The sequence below is a fragment of the Zootoca vivipara genome, chromosome 13, assembly GCF_963506605.1.
Source record: "Zootoca vivipara chromosome 13, rZooViv1.1, whole genome shotgun sequence".
Classification (NCBI taxonomy): Eukaryota; Metazoa; Chordata; class Lepidosauria; order Squamata; family Lacertidae; genus Zootoca; species Zootoca vivipara.
Window position 1 is genome coordinate 3,082,155 of NC_083288.1, and position 17,311 is coordinate 3,099,465.

A 17,311-nucleotide genomic window follows, 5' to 3' on the forward strand; every position below is an offset into this window, starting at 1 on the left:
AGAATGTGGATTAAATTAGGATTAAATTTAGGTTTGTTTCATAATCAAATGCCCAGCGTGGCTGCCAAGTTCTCCCTTTTTTAAAGGGAAATTCCCTTATGCTGAATAGGCTTCCTCGCGAGAAAAGGGAAAACTTGGCAGCTATGATGCCCAGCCGAACACTATTTTCTCCCATCAACTTGTTCTAATCAGATAGTTGAGGGGCAGAGTCCTTTGCCCCATTGTCAAGAACAGGAAGACTTTGCAGAGGGTAACTATGCAACTCAGTCATAACTTTTGATAACAGCAGCCTAGCAACTGGGATTTATAAACAGCAGCTGGAAAACACATCTCTTTCACCATTTTGCTGAATTATTTGTTTTTAAGGCAGGGAACCGGGCACTCATTTTACATGTTTGTTTTTAAAAACATGGACGTCTTTCTCAAAAGCTGATAATACAAATATTCAAATGTGAATGGGGAACTTAATCTTGGAGGTTTGCCCTGTGCAGATGTTGAGGGAAAACACAGAGCTTTATCTTCTCGGGATGAGGAATGATCTCAACGGTAGCTGTGTTTAACAAAGAGATCTACAATGACCAGTAAACATAATCCAAACAATTGAATAACTGAACAGGGAAACATTTCAGGGGAGGGAAAGACTTAGGCTTTCAAATCCGTTAATTTCCCCCTCCCTTCTTTGGAATCTAGTGGTTTGGCCAAAGACAAAACTGAATTTTGCAATTAGCAAAAGCAATCAGGAAAAAAAAACCTAAATAATAATTAGTGTGCAAACATTTGTATTCCCACCATGATGTTTATGCTTGCCAGTTCCCAGACTGAAAGATGGAAATCTGTCAGGCTGGGTTACCAACTGCCCACCCAGTGTTGCCTGCCTCAAGTTTTGAATTTTTAAACCAGAAGATTATGCAGCTGAAGTCTACAGAGAACTAGGGAAGTCTGCTAGTGGTCTTGAGCAAAGTGACTATCCATAGAAAAGGAACATAAGCCCTTTTGCTAAATAAGTGTAAGAGCTGGTGTCGCATACTGGCTAGGAGGCCAAAGATGCAATAAACCTACTTATCCAGGAGTAATTCTCACTGGATTCAATATGGTTTACTTCTGAGTAGAAATTGTTAAGATTGGGCTATAGTACATACATGAATCAGGTGTTTGTATAGCCCAAATATATCTTTGGTCACACACTCACTCAGTTGCCTTAGGCTAGAGGTTTTCAATTATTTGAATCCACGGCTCCCTTGACCAACTACATTCATCTGCGGCACCCCTATGGGGCTTAGGAGTCCATTTAAGGTCACTGCTTGCCTGCAGAGCTTGCAGCCTCTCACCCTTTTTCAAAATCCCTCCCTGTGGAGTGTTCCCTCAGCCTCTCTCTTCTCCCCTCTCCTTGGGAGTCCTCTGGGCAGCTGCAACTGCCACTCCAGGTCTCTCAGCTGCCCTATCTGCCCCCAAAAGAGGTGACTCCTCACACTGCCCCACAGGGGCCTGGGAAGCACCCCCTGGCCAGCACCAGAAGCACCATTCACCTGCGGAGCTTGTAGCCAGGGCTGCTGCAACAAACAGCTGTGCAAGCCTTGGAAAGGCAGAGACACGAGAGGGCATCCGAGGAGGGAGGGAGGGGAGGCAAGGAGGACAGGGGCCAGTGTTGCCGGTGGCAACCCCTGACCATCCTTCAAGGCACCTGAGGGTGACATGGCACACTGGTTTAAAACCACTGCTTTAAGCACACAACTCTTCCTGTCTGCATTATGGGGCTAATGCTAATCAATCTGGCAGAGTTGCTGTAATGATTGATGCTACAAGGCAGGCACCCCCAAACTTCGGCCCTCCCGATGTTTTGGACTACAATTTCCATCTTCCCCGACCACTAGCCCTGTTAGCTAGGGATCATGGGAGTTGTAGGCCAAAACCATAGCTGACAAGTTTTCCCTTTTCTCGCGAGGAAGCCTATTCAGCATAAGGGAAAATCCCTTTAAAAAAGGGATAACTTGGCAGCTATGGCCAAAACATCTGGAGGGCCACAGTTTGGGGATGCCTGCTACAAGGTAATGTATATTGCATCCTTTGAACATTCAAAAGTGCTATACAAATGTGCATTTTTGTATTGCTAATATTGTATACCAATTCAAATGCAGCTAATCAAACCTTGAATGTGCCATTGTTATCAGAGCAAAATGAAATACTGTACAATCCATCCTGCCTTTTCTTCCTCTTTTTGAATGGGTGAGATCCAATATTGTATGAGTGGAATTCCTTTCCTATCCTCCTACCTGGGGGGTCCCACCTTTACCTGCCGCACAACTGGCATTTTATGCATTATCCTACTTGTGTAGGGCAAGTGAATGTGGCTTGGGATGGATCCATGGAGCAAATTATTACTTTGGATAGGACTAATTCAGTCCACACTTTGCCACACTGGTGCCTTGGAAACTGTACTATTATATCTGGATTAAGGAGGCAATAAAATGGGACACCATTTTGATAAACACCATGCTCATGTGCATGCAAGAGCCACACCAAAGGCACATAAACTGTCACATGGAAGCACCCACAGATAGTTACCAAGTGTTAACTGGTTTAAATTGGCTGCTGATAAATGAAGTAAAGCTTTGGGCAGCAGCAAACAGGCCTCCATCATCCAGCAGGTGAGGCAGCTTACAATGCAATGGGCCTTTTGCTGCTCCAGCTCCACCTACTTCCCAACTTGTTTCAGTGGTTTATAATGGCTTCTGTCCACGGGGATACCAAAAAATGCAGCAAGGAGGGACAATTCTATCTCATCCAAACCCCTTCCAACATTTGCTCTACCCATTAAAAAATGATTAAAACGGTGCTTCTCTTCAGATGAGACAGAATCCTAGCTTTTTGGGGGGGATGGGGTGGGGATCCTGTGGTGACTGAACCGAAGCTTAAAGAGTGATGATGATGATGATAATAATTAATAATTTATTATTTATACCCTGCCCATCTGGCTGAGTTTCCCCAGTCACTCTGGGTGGCTCCCAATTGAGTGTTAAAAACAATACAGCATTAAATATTAAAAACTTCCCTAAACAGGGCTGCCTTCAGATGTCTTTTAAAAATAGGATACCTGCTTATTTCCTTGATATCTGATTGGAGGGCATTCCACAGGGTGGGTGCCACTACCGAGAAGGCCTTCTGCCTGATTCTCTGTAACCTCACTTCTCGCAGTGAGGGAACTGCCAGAAGGCCCTTGGCACTGGACCTCAGTGTCCGGGCTGAACGATGGGGATGGAGATGCTCCTTCAGATACACTGGGCTGAGGCCGTTAGGGCTTTAAAGGTCAGCACCAACACTTTGAATTGGGCTTGGAAACGTATTGGGAGCCGATGCAGATCTCTCAGGACCGGTGTTATACTGTCCCAGCAGCCAATCCCAGTCACCAGTCTAGCTGCCGCATTCTGGATTAATTGCAGTTTCCAAGTCACCTTCAAAGGTAGCCCCACGTAGAGCGCATTGCAGTAATCCATGCAGGAGATAACTAGAGCATGAGAGCAATTTTTTAATCGGATGCCTACCCCTTGTTGCTGAGGATTATATGGTAAACTGCCCCATGAACTTTGGTTGAAGGGCAATATAGAATTAAATAAGTAAAATAAATAAGATAAGATTGCTCTTCAGTTCCATGTACAGGAGGCTCTTTGTTTTATACATATGCAAAACTGCATCTGTCTTGATGTCTTCACAATAGCTAGTGCCAACAACTGGGCAAAAAGCATTCTGCTTAGGATAACTCCCATGAATTTTTATGTATTTCAGAAGTGTTGGTAAGTAAATAGTAAGCAGAGCATGCGTTATGGATGAACTTCATTAATGTTTTCTAATCCCAATGGACCACAGTGAATTGCGCCGTTAACAGATGAGTCACAGCAGGTATGGGAAACACTTTGTTTTAGTGTGTTTTAGTGTTCTTGCTTGGTATTTTTATGTTGTGAACGACCCTTTGATCTTTGGATGAAGGATGGTTTAACAAACAAGCAAACATATAGGTACAAGGCAACGCCGTTTTCATGCCAAGCAGCGAAACTGGCATTACTTCAGGCAAAACTGAATACTGGCTTATAGAAAGTAGGCACCATCACCTTACCAGTGCAATGAATGAAATAATGTTTTAAATTTTACCCTATTTCCAGGAGGAAAACACTAAGTTGTGAGAAGCCTGTTATCACCCCTCCCAGCCCCACCACACATCACTGGGTACCCTTGTTTAAAAGGTAGAAGTGATTCTGGCAAGGATTCACAGAAGGACACTGTTTTTTTATTTTTGTAGAGAGGTCCCAACTGGTGGCTTCTTACCCATTTCCTGCCTCCTTTCCCACGTGTGTTGATGGCAGATTAAAAACCACGTTCAATTGATTTTACAATGTCAATAAAAGGATACCATGTGTTGCATAGAACCTGGACTGGACAAATTGTTTTACAATGTTGCAACTTGCATTCCTGCAACCTGAGAGATTTCCATTTTTTTTTTGCTACCGCTAACTTAGCTGCTGTTAGCAAGTGGAAGAGAAGATGTTTCTTGCTTGAATCTCGACTCTGCGGAGTAAAGAAAAGAGAGGCGATTTTGGATCTGGGCTGTCTTGGTCATCAGGTTGGTTTTTGCGGGGTGTGGAACTTCCCTCCAAAAGGGATAAATTCGGGGGCAGTGCCACCACACAGGAAGTCCAGACCCAGCCAGGTATGCATGTATGTATGTGCATGTAGTATACCGCCCTATACTCGTAGATCTCAGGGCGGTTCACAACATAAAATTACAATATAAAAAAACCACCCCCAAACATTATTCGGCCTGATTGCTGGAAAGACTGGAGACGCTCCGTGACGCAGCCACCTGCTGCCCGTGTGGAGAGCGCTCAGCGCGAGGCAGCGGCTCCCGGACCCGGCCGAGCTCACCTGCCCGCCCGGCCGTCGGGGAGCCTCGGTAGCGCGCGACGAGGGCCACGGAAGGCGCCTGACTAGGGCGGAGTCCCGCGTCCGGCCGGGCGCCTGGGGGGTGGGTAGCGTGCGCTGGGCGGGCCCCTCGACGGCCCTTCGCCAATGCCAGGCGCGCAGGGCGGAGCCGGCCGGCCGCCTCAGCGCCGCGCTCGCCGAGCCTCGCTCAGCCGCCGCCGCTGCTGCGGACGCTTCTTCTGCTGCGGGCTCCGCGCGCCCGAGTCCGGGGCCGAGAGTTGGCAGCGCGGACGGGCAGGAGCCGAGAGGAGCGGAGCCCGTCCGAGCGGGGAGGTAAGCGAGGCGGAGGAGCGGGGGGCTTGGCGGGACTGCGCGCCTCCAGCGCCGCCTTCCGAGGAGCATCCGCGGCGGGCGGGCGAGCGAGCGAGTTCCGGGTCCCCTGTGGCCTTTTTTGGACTGCTGCTGCGGGCAGGCAGCCTGCCCCACAGAGCTCCGCGCCCGGCCGCTGAAGGCTGCAGAATGTGACCGGCGGTCGGGCTGTCGGCAAGGGCGAGCGGGCGGGCGCACGGGTTGCGCCTGCTCCTCCTGCCTGTGGGCGCCCGCGCTGGGTCTGCCGCGCCGAGAAAGGCGCTGCTGGCTTGCCGTCTCTCGGGCTGCAAAACGAAAGCGAAGAAGAGGCATGCACGACGGGGCCGGGGGGAGGAGGAGGGAGACGGCGGTTTCCTCCTGCTGAAGTTAGCCAGCGCAGCCGCGGCGTCTAAACATTGCCGGGCTTTTGCTGTTGACCGCCCTCTTCTAAGAGAGATCCCAGCTGCCCGCTTGCGGCTGTAATTTCTAGCCCTCGCGGCCGCGGGCGAAAGGCTCTCAAAGCTCGTTGACCGGTCGAAACAAACAGGCGCATCATCATGTATACAAGGTGTACCCCTGAGAGATGGCATTCTTTGAAATTGCAGGAGCTTTCTTGCAATTCAAGGGATGGATGCCTTTGGACCTCTTGCTCTGAGACGTCCACCCTTCTGCTCTAATAGATCTTGCTTTAAAAAACGTGACTCCCTTTCTAGATCCTTTCTGCCCCTCAACCCAGAGAAATCTGAAAGATTTTGCTGGCAAACAAACAGCATCTTCCTGCAAAAAGAAGCTGCACATATACACGAGGGGGGGGTATTCTCCATTTAGATGGTGGCTTGTAGGGGGGATGTGTGGATGTGATGGGGGAATCTGTAGGTTCTTCCTAGTTATGGCTTCTAGATCTTTCTGGTGTTTTTCTAGGTGCTTCAGTGTTACGTAATAGATCTAGAAAACTGGAGTCTGTGTCAGACTCGCTGAGGACTCCCTTCTCTTTCCCCTTCCATTGCAGTGTTTATCTTTCATTTTCTGGGGAAGAAGGTTCCTGAGAAGCTACTGGGCTTCTCCAGAGGTTGTCAAGCAATATCTGGGTGGCGGGAGCAGCAACTGATGATCCTTCAGCATCTGTTTCACAAGGTGGAACCTATGAGGGAGCGGCTGGATCCTTCAGTGGGATTCCTTCTACTCCCCACCCCCTTTCACTGTGGGGAATAAATTATGCACCTTCCCTGGAGGTAGCAGGTGCAATGGAAATGATTCACACTGGATCCTTCGGTTCCACTTTCTAATTTCATTCCAGCCAGAAGGAGAGCATAATTTACTCATTTCCTCAGCATGTTGCTGTCTGTGCACAGCACCTGATTTGAGCTGCAATCCTCAGACCTGGCAATTTCAGAGCAAGCCCCTTGCGTCAGTCAGGAAGATTGCAGAGCGAGGGAGGTGGAGGACTGGGACAAATCCCCAAAGCACAGGGGCTCAGGTGGTCTTGTGTCCTCTGCAAGGGGGAGGGGGAGGCAGGATCTGTCAGCACACCGAGGCCCCTTCCCTGAATTTTCCGCTTTCATTCTTTTACAGCCTTTGGATTTACACAAGTTAATAGAAGGGAAAGACAGGCAGGCAGGATTCTACCTTGTTATGTAGTATATAGGCAGGCAGGATTCTACCTTGCAGCAGCACCTTAAAGACCAACTAAGTTTTTTATTTTGGTATGAGCTTTCATGTGCATGCGCACTTCTTCAGATGCACTTCAGTCTATTCAGTGTATTCTTCAGATACTTCTTCAGTGTTGGTCTTTAAGGTTCTGCTGGAAGGATTTTTATTTTATTTTGTTTTGACTATGTCAGACCAACACGGCTACCTACCTGTAACTAGGATTCTACCTTGTTATATAGTATGCTGCTGCTCCTCAACGGATCTACCGCCCACCCTCCCTTTAGGTCTTCCCTTAGTGTGTTTGCTTTGACCTTGCTATGGACTTCGGTTGGTCGCCTTTGGTTGCCCAAGGGGCCTGGTAGGAGTTTTTTATCCAATTGGCTAATTGGCACCGGCCTCTTGGTTTTTTCACCTACCTCGTAGCAATTTGTCACAACTTCTTAGTATTTGGCGGTTAGGCATTGGACTATGGAGTTGTCTGGTGTGTTCGAGGACTGGTTGTGGCCATCATCCAACCCTCCTCTTATAGGGGTATCCCCTTAAGGAATCCGGCGGTCGTGGATCCCGTCTGATGCCTTGCAGGGGGCTAGGGCCATGGCACGACCCCCGGTGACACTGGGGGAGCTTTCAGTTGTATTTGCATCAACAGGCTCCTCCCTCAGGGTGTTAACCTTATATGACCCCCCCCCCCACGGAGTGGGGTAGAGTCATGCTTGCTAGGGTGTCCAATGCCTATGCCAATACCTCTCACTTGCTCTAACCAATAAAGTTGTGGCCTTATTTTACCCATTAACTCAAATTCCATGTGTCACTGTGTCTTTATTTTTCACGGGGGGCGGGTCCTCGAACCGCAAGTCAATAGAAGGGAAAGATAGGCAGGCAGGATTCTACCTTGTTATATAGTAACCCCCCCCTTCCAGGGCCGTCTTAAGCGCCCCTGGCGCCGTGGAGCGACAGATCCCTCCGGCGCCCCCCACCCTGTTTCCCAGCGCGGTGGGCGGGCGCAGCGCGGTTGCTGTGCGTCAGAACGGCGGAACGGCCGGCCAGCGGGCGGGCGCAGCTCGCGGCGCCCTCCTGGTGGGCCGGCGCCGTGGTGCCCTGCGCCACCGGGGGTCTACCTAGAGCCGGCCCTGCCCCCTTCTGCCTTCTAGTATGCTGACCAGTGAGGACAAAAGCACTGGGGTGACTGGACTAAATGTTTAGGTGTTTGCTACTTGTATGTTATATTTGCAGGGTAACTGAACTATATCTTAGTAAATAACTGTAAAGGGTAAATATATCTTGTGTTTTGCTGTGCCGTGCCCAATCGGGGTGTTCAGAAGCACATCACAGCGACTGTGTGAGGGGGGCTGCGCATGTCTGCACTGTGCATGTCATGCCCTGTCCAGCAACCCCCTCCCCTCAAACTGCTGTCTGTGTCTTCAGTGAGCAGCCATGTTGGGTCTGACCTGGGTCTGACTTGGAGGATCTTTGTACCAGTAAAATAATGATGGCTTGTTGCGGTTATCTGGGTGCTAAAGAGAGCCACTGTGCACAAGCTCAGAATCTTTTTTATTACGTATTTCAGGACAGTTACAGCACTGGAAAACAGATTATTTTTATTCTGCCTGTTACAGTTTTGGCCTGGTTCTTGCTAAGGTGGTGAAACTTGTGCCTTGAAGGGTACCATTTTATAGTGTAGGTGGAGGCTTGTGAGAAGGAATGCATTATCTGCACTGCACATAGAAAAGTGGTATATCAAGGAGAAGACTAGCCTAGAGCCCTTCTCTCATTGACATGCTGGCTTTCTGTGTGCTATTAACCACCTGCTTGGTTTGTTCATAGGGAGAGAAGAGCAATTTCTTAGAACTTTGTAAAATTGAAAACTTTGCAATTGATGAATCTATTACTAGGGTTATCTGAGTAACCAAAATTACATTCTTATGCCATTTCCATATGATCTTAATACAAATTAGTTTTTTGTCTACATGGGCAAAGTGGTTCCCCCACTCTTTCAAATGACACTCAAGTTTGGTAGTTCTAAGTTCTATTGTTTATTGTTTCTGGAGACAATAGTTCTTTCAGAGAGCTGAAGAGTGATCTAAGATAGGCATCATTGCCAATGGTGTGCATGCTCATCCCACTGTAATGTCTCTTCACAGGTTTGTAACTTTTTGGGGGTGATTCAGAAACCTGCAAACTCTCTTTAACCAAGGACAACACTGAGTGCTTCCATGCCTGGCCTTTTATGTGAAATTGCTATATGTACTAACTTTTAATGAAGTATCCACATGAAGACGTCATCCAATCATTGTCTTCCAGTATTTTCTCCATGGTGTTTCCACCTTTTCCCAGGCAGCAGAAGGTCCTCCCTTTCCCAGAATGGGAGAGTTTTTGCTGTCTACACAGTTCTGGATGCCTTCAGTGTTACTCATCCATATTTTTAGGGGGTGGTGGTGACACATCCAGAAAGGGGGCCTATTGCAGCTCAGCACACATTCATTATAGGATTTCTGGCAGGTGCCATTTCATGACCTTATCTAACTAGGCCTAAACGCATGCCTCTCTGTTCTTTGTCAATGAATGAGAAAAACGTAATGACTTCACATTAAGGTAGTGCACTCGTGTATGTGAGTTTATTGTGGGTTTGTTGCTACTCATGCTTGCAGTTTAGTTTTTGCAGCATCTCTATGATGTCCTGCTCATCAAAACACCGTCCCACATCTCCTCCCTTTAATGCAGATTTATCATTTCTGCAGGTTTTTTTTTTTAATGTATTAGGTATTTGTCAGATTTCAATGGGGGAGAAAATGGGGTGCCATTTTGATGAGGGTGATACTGTGTGGACACTGCAAACAAACATGCCTCCAGAGTAATGATGAATCAATAAACTCACATAGCTGTATTTTTATTATTTATTATTTATTACATGCTCTTGGGTGCATAGCTCCATCAGCGTTGGTGCTGAGTCTCAGTGCCACCATAGAGAATGCCCTCTCAGGTCACCTCATACTGTATCTCAGGGAATAGAGGTGCAAGCTTTCAATCTCCTCCTCTGGCAAGCAAAATACGATGAACAGCACATACAAGATTGTTAATGTGGTGGGAATCCATAATCTCCCTGGAAAACTGATCCATAGGCCCAGGAGCTGCTTACCCACAACCCTCCTCATCCCTGGCCATTGGCCATGCTGCAACATCTGAAGAGGCAACTTAAGTACTCACACTTAAGCCAAACCTTGGCTTAGTGAGATCATATGAATGTTTGGGTTCACACCTGCTTTGCCCTGCCCAGTCCTTTTTGCTGCTGCACTGCGCTGTACCAAGGTTTGGCTTGGCTCGTCATCCAGCTAGGATTCGTGGTTAAGCTCTTTCCTCACTAATCGGAAGCAAGAACAAACGTTCACGATACTGTACAGCAGCAAAAAGGACTGGGCAGGAGCAAAGTGCCTGCAAGCTCCCCTCCAGGAGTCCTCATGCTTCTGTAATCTTGCTAAGCTGCAGTTTGGTGTAGCTCATTGTGCAAAACAGGCCGCAGAGTAGCTATAAGCAAAAGAGAAGAGATGGCCACTTTGGCCTGGAACATTATTCTTTGCTTGCTATGACTATGCAAACTACCCAGTCCCATTTTGCTTTGAAGCGCTCAAAATGAGTTTTTGCGGGAGCCGAATGCACACCACCTGAAACCTAACACAGAATGTTAGCTCTGTACCTGAAGATATTTTGTGCTCTGTTATCTCAGCCTCAGAAAGGCACCCAGCTAGAGAGGATGGTTATGTAGGAGGGGAGAAGTGATGCAGCATGTGAGCATGAGACACATGTACAAACAAAATTGTTTAGAGAAAGCTGTCATGACGAGTTCTCCCGAGAGCAGGGAGTACCTGCCCATCAGCTGATATCGAAAAAGCATCCGATGACTTTCATGTCCTGCGTGTGTCTTGCATAGTGCTCTACAAGACCCTCTGAAGAATCCCCTTTCAAAGCATGGCACAAGATAGAACTCTGAAAGGGGCTTCCCAAATCCCGCCCCTTAATTGCAGTCTCTTCCTAAGTCCGTTTCTATCTTGGCCAGCACTTTGAAAGGGACTTACCGGTAAGCAAGACCTGACAACCAGCTGATCCAAGAGAATCCACTCTCCATTTATCCCCCGTGTTCTGTGTCATTGGTTATCTTGGTGCTGAGATTTGCTAGCATAGGTAGATGACTGAATATGTAATTAGGATTGGTGTTTTGAATTGCAAAACACTGCTTGCATATTCTGCACCCCACTGCACCAATTGATTCCTGTTTTCTGTAAAGCCCTGAAACACTTAACTCTATCCTGTATTAGACTATAGGAACTTCTTTGCTGGATCACATAAAGGTCCAACTTTCAAAAGAGTTCTGCTTTCAGCAGTGCCCAGATGTCTAGATGCTCACAAGCAAGGCATGGCCTCCACTTATTGCTTGCCTTCAGTATCACCCCTGAAGATAAGTCAGGCATGTCCACTTTCAACTTGTGTTGAGAGTGGCAGCTGCAAGAACAAACTGGGATAACAGACTGGCAGCACTAGCTGGGTTTGGATCGCAGGGACCAGACCTGAGAGTCATCTACATCAGCCTTAGGTCATCTGGAAGGGCCAAATATCCCATCAGCTGATAGGCCACCAAACCATTAGAAACCTTTCCCCATCTGACATTGTCCCACAATGTGGTGGCTCTGCAAAACCGACTTCTCCCTTGGAAAGCTGGTCCTTCACCCCAGGGCACCCTTCATGCAATCTTGTCAAGCTTCACCCAAATTTAAATTTGAGTATTAGGATGTTTTTCAGCCCAAACTCATTGGAACTCAGTTTGCCACCTATCAGAGAACAAGGGAGACAGTCATGGTGAGTTCTGGCACCTCTTTTTCTAGAAAAATAGCACTAGATACCAGCATTTTATGGTTTCTAGCCCCCCAACCCAGCTCCACAATTGGAAAAAGGCTTGCAAACAGGCACTCACCTGTGGTGAGTAAGGATCAGTGAGTACATGATTAGGGAAGTGCTGCAAATATTGGTGGCTCTTCTTCTTCAGGCTGATTTAGGTAATCACACTTCAGCTTTGTGTTCATTTCCACCTCAGTGTTGAAATGGGATAGAGCACAACTGTTTAATTAACTGGTAACAATATTCCATAGAACTGAATTTAACAAGGTGGGGATGGAGTGGGGGATTAAATGGTCAGATTGCAGAAATTCAATAGGGCCAGGAAAGTGAAATTGACACCCTGAAATCTCTCTCTGATGTCTTCAAGCAGTCACCACCTCTTCAATTTGCCTCTGACACACACACACACACACACACACACACACACACACACACAGCAGCTGTGCAGCACCCTAGAGCTGTACAGGGCAGCTGTTCAGAGCTCACTAAAAGAAACAGTGATCCTTTTCTTTATCAGTGGCAATGTTTACTACGAGACCCAGGGATGCGTTTAAAGTCACCCATGTAAATGCTGATCCTTTGTGATACCCTTTGGCTGCAACGGGATGATGGCATGGCTGCTCTTCCCAGTGCACACACAGCATCTAGTTTCATGCAGGATTTTCAAGCAAACCCTGAAGGCCTTTTGCACTAGAGTTTTAGGTGGTTCCTTTCTAATTTGCCATCTAATAAAAACCAAAAACAGATTATGTCCAGTTTCGGCAAAAGTGGAATGCCTTTATCAGGAAGCTCTTGTGTTCATACAGCATGGGTGGCCCATGGCACTCAGGTCAGCCTTCCCTCTTGGAGCTGTGCAGGGTTTACGTACTGCTCCGTTCGTCTGCTGCCATTCCTCCGAGGAGCATGCACATTTCCCCCCTTTCATTCTCACAACAACCCTGTCGTGTAGGTTAGGCTGACACAAACTCGGCTTTACTAGTAAGTGACATGGTTAGGCAAATATATTAATCCTGTAGCAGCAGGGCTTCCTGCTCACTGGCCTGCAGTAGCTCTCACCATCTTTCGTCAGGTTGTTTCTTATTGAGCAAATCTCAGAATCTTTGCCTTGTTGGGACTTTGGCCTTTCCCACATTTTGTTTGGTGCTATAAGTGCTGGAACAGCGTCTGGTCTTAGTTATGGGCTGGATGAGGGCCAGTAAGCTGAAAGTGAATCCCAGGAAGTCTGAGGTTCTGTGGATCAGTGGTTTATAGGTTTGGGAATTAGGGAGTTGGCCAGTTCTGTATGGGATAGTGCTTTACCTGAAGGACCAAGGAATGCCCATGTCCAGCTGGTCTGTCCAGCTGTAGCCATTCCTGGACTAGAACATCTTGATCTCAGGTACCCATCTTCTAAATGTGATCACTGCAATGTGCTTTATGTGGACTGCCCTTTCTGGCTGCTTGACAATGTGAGACAGGGCATTGTTAGGGGTGGCCCCCTGATTATGAAACCATGTCCTCATTTAGCACAAGATGAAAACCGTTTTGTTTACCCAGGCCTTTGTAATGTAATCAGCCTTATTGCTGACAGTGTTACTAGGAACAGAGTCGGCTGCCTCCTGTAGAGTCGGACCATTGCTCTATTTAGCTCAGTTTTGTCCACACTGAGTGGCAGCGACTCTCCAGAATTTCTGACTGGGTTTCCCCCCCGTGCTGCCCAGAAATGCCTAGGATGGAACTGGGACTTTCTGTGTGTAAAGTAGATGATTTACCATTGAGCTACGGCACTTCCCATCGTTCACGTTGTTTTTGTGTTAATGCTAGTTTGTATTGTTGTGCTGTGTTACTTTGTGTAGTGTTAGGAGAAAGGGTGGGAAATAAAGACATCTCTTGCAAAGCAGATATACCCTGTTTCTCATATTTTAAGACATACCAATAAAATAAGCCATAGCAGGATTTTTAAGCATTCAAGGAATATAAGCCATACCCCGAAAATAAGACATAGTGATAGGTGCAGCAGCAATGCCGGCCGCGGCAGGAGGAGGAGGAAAAAAATAAGACACCCCCTGAAAATAAGCCATAGTGTGGTTTTTTGTGGAAAAATAAATATAAGACGGTGTCTTATTTTTGGAGAAACGCGGGTAGTTTCATAGCCATTTTTTGCAATGTAGGGGAAAGCATGTTATGTAGCATTTCCTTATTTTTGATTACTCTCTCTGCAAATGTCTTATAGAGAGATTAGGACAGCTGCCTAGCTGGACCTGCTTTACCCTCCCCAGAGTGGAAACAGAGACAAGTCAATTTGGAAAGAGGTTCTGTATGGAACTGCAAAACCCCTATGTAAACTAACATGTTCTATCGCCCACCCCCCAGTCCCTAGCCATTATGTGCCCTCAGAAAAATCAGTAAATTCTCTTTAGGGTTTCCTTTCCTAAAGGGAGCCTTGGATCACCCGTGTTCTCAGAAGAACTGCAGCAGCTGACAGTAAAATCAACTTTGTGTGTAGCGTAGAAACATGTCTCTTAATTCAGCCCTGAGCTGAACTGAGAAACAGGCTGCATTAACGCTGATTCTTACTGATGCTTATAAAAATTGGGCCAGAGATGCATTCACAGTGATGGCCTTAAGCTAATCATCCTCTGAATTACAAGAAAACAACTATTCTCCTGCTGCGTCCGCCCAGCCCATCCAGTTTTTCTGAGTACGCTTTGTCAAAAGATGGAATGAAAATACCAATATAGTATAGGAAGTACTGTTATCAGGAAGTTTTCTCTGTGCAAGCCCTATATGAAATGAGCAGGAGCTGCTGCACAAGGACACACAAACAGTTGTTGATTGAATTTGATGCCCACATCTGCAGTGAGTGGGAATGTCTGTTCCTATTTAGTACTGCAGGAGCACATACAGTAGTAGTGTGACCCTCCAGTTTTTAAGCATATGGGGGGGGGGGGCTATTCATTCATTTCTTTCCTCCCCACACCCTGTATTCTCAGCAGCCAAAGCAATGGTGGGAGTTTTCACTGGAACACATGCTCCAGGCTTCCTGTGTGTTCGACCACAAACTTGTGGGGGAAATTGCCATAACTGAGCAAACTGCTCATTTTTCAGAATTCCTCATCTCCCCTGCCTTTGCATATTGCAGAACCTTTGCATATTACAAATCAGGGTGTAGCTCTTATTCTGATAGATGTCTGATATGGAACTTCCCATTATTGTGCATTTGCTGGTAAGTTCTTGACTACTGCAGACTGACATTGAGGATGACAATTCAGAAACTTCAGCCGGCCCCAAATGCAGCTGTGTGGCTTTGTCAGGAACTATCTATGAGGAGCACACTAGTGAATTGTGATCACAGAGTAGGATTATAGGTTTGGTGCTAAATTATAGCATCTGAGGCACAGTTGACCTGTTCCAGAAACAAACTTTGTTTGGAGATGGCTCCCCTTCTAGCGAATTTCCCCAGAGTAGATTCCCTGGTTGATTCAATGAGTGCTTTAAGAAAGACATTAAATTCATTTCTTTTCTACCAGGCTTTTTAAGATTTAAAACTGAATATTAGTTTTAAACATGGGAACAGTGAGTCAGCCCTGCTCTTTTCAGGATACCCTGTTTTTTGTGTTTTGTGGCCAAAACATGCTCAGCCCTTGTTGGGTTGCTTGGGGTCTTTAATTTTGCTTTTGCCCGCTGTCACGGTGGCCGGAGTGGACTACTTCAGAGTAACGACGCCACGCAGCTCTGCATTTTATTCTTTTATTGGTGCTGCGTATTTACAGTGCTCAAGTCATTGCTATTTACACGGAGTGATGTGGTCAGTCGGTTTCAGAACCTCCTAATGGCTTTTGGCGCGTCTTTCTCCAACACAAAAGCTTTGGCAGACCCATCCTCTTGCCCCTCCTCTTCCTGCGTAATTCTGGAGTTGGGGGGATGGGTCTTCCCCCCTTGCTTGCCCCTTCCTGTCCCACCTGGGACCCTGGCTCCTCTACCTTGCCTGAGCCTCGGACACGACTTCCTGCTTCCCCACTGGAATCGGAACTCTCCCTGCTTTCCCCTTTGCTCGGGGACGGGCTTGAACTCAGGAGGGGAGGGACTTCGCGATATCCCCTGTCCCTCACATCCACCCCCCTCCCAAGCTCTCCTTCACCCCTCCCCAGGCCCCCCCCATGTGTCGGTGACGACTGGAAGCCTAAGAACTCAGTGCTCTCCGAGCCCGTTGGTGTGAATACCTCCCCCCAGTCCTGCGAGCCCCCCCCTTCCGCCTGGGCGGACGGGAATCCCAAAAAGTCCGTGGCGTCAGAGCTGGTGGGGGTAAAAACGTTCTGCCAATCTGCTCCTTCCTCTGACTGGGTGGATCTCGGTGACACCCATACCTCATCCTCTGGTTCCTCAAACTCCGCTTCCCAGCGCCATGGTGAGCTGCTCTCCCGTGCCTCCTCCTCCTCCCCCTCCCTTTCCATGTGCCAGGGCTTGGGTCTGTGGGGAAAGAGGGCGTGAAATTCTTCCACCAAGAATTCCTCCTGTATCTGAGTGGCTGGGACCCATTCATTCTGGGACGGTGGAGCATCCTCCCATGCCATGAGGTACTCCAGTCCCCCCACCCCCCACCTTGAATCCAGGATGGCCGTGGCCTCATTGAGTTGCTCCCTGCCTTCCCTCTCCCCCCCTCCCTCGGGGGTTTGTTCGCTGTCTCGGAGCCTGCTGCTTTCCCTGTACGGCGACAGCAGCGATCTATGAAACACTGGATGCACCCTCATGCCCTCTGGCAGTGCCAGCCTGTATGCCACCGGGTTGACCTGTTGCGTGACCGTGAAGGGGCCCAGCCTTTTGGGTGCCAGCTTTTTGCACCTCCCTCTGGTGGGAAGGCCCTCCGAGGACAACCACACCTTGTCCCCCACCCTGATGACCTCCCCTAGTCGCCTGTGGCGATCTGCCCCCTTTTTGTACGCTTCCTTGGCCCTCTCCAAGTGTTCTCTGAGCTGCTGGTGCACCGTCTCCAGTTCCTCTGCCCAATCCTCAGCCTGTGGGCCCTCCTCCTCCTCCTCCCCCTCCCTCTCTGGGAAAGATCTGAGGTCGCGCCCGTAATTGGCCTTAAAGGGCGACACCCCTGTGGAGACGTGCACTGCATTGTTGTAGGCAAATTCTGCTAGTGGCAGGCGATCCACCCAGTCCGTTTGCCTCTGGCTGACGTAGCATCTCAGGTACTGCTGCAGAATGGCGTTGACCCTCTCCGCTTGTCCGTTGGTCTGCGGGTGTCTAGCCGTCGACAAGCTGACCTCCACCTGCAGGAGGTTCATGAGCCGCCGCCAGAACCTGGAAACAAATTGGCGGCCACGATCCGAAATAACCCTTAAAGGTAATCCATGCAGTCTGAAAACGTGATCGACAAACAGTTTGGCTGTCTCTTCTGCAGAGACTGCCCTGGCACACGGTATAAAGTGGCACATTTTGGACATGAGGTCCACCACCACCAACACTGCGGTCTTACCCCGGGAAGAAGGCAGATCAGTGATGAAGTCCATGGACAGCACTTCCCACGGCC

The 17,311-nt window shown here is 48.2% G+C and overlaps 1 protein-coding gene across 1 annotated transcript in view; it reads left to right on the forward strand.

The window, feature by feature from the left end:
* The first annotated feature begins 5,074 nt into the window (after positions 1-5,074).
* Positions 5,075-17,311, forward strand: part of TPPP (tubulin polymerization promoting protein) — a 50,873-nt gene continuing 38,636 nt past the window's right edge. The window contains exon 1 of the mRNA XM_035134878.2: positions 5,075-5,244. The gene's annotated coding sequence lies outside the window, so the exon portion shown is untranslated. The remainder of the gene's footprint in view (positions 5,245-17,311) is intronic.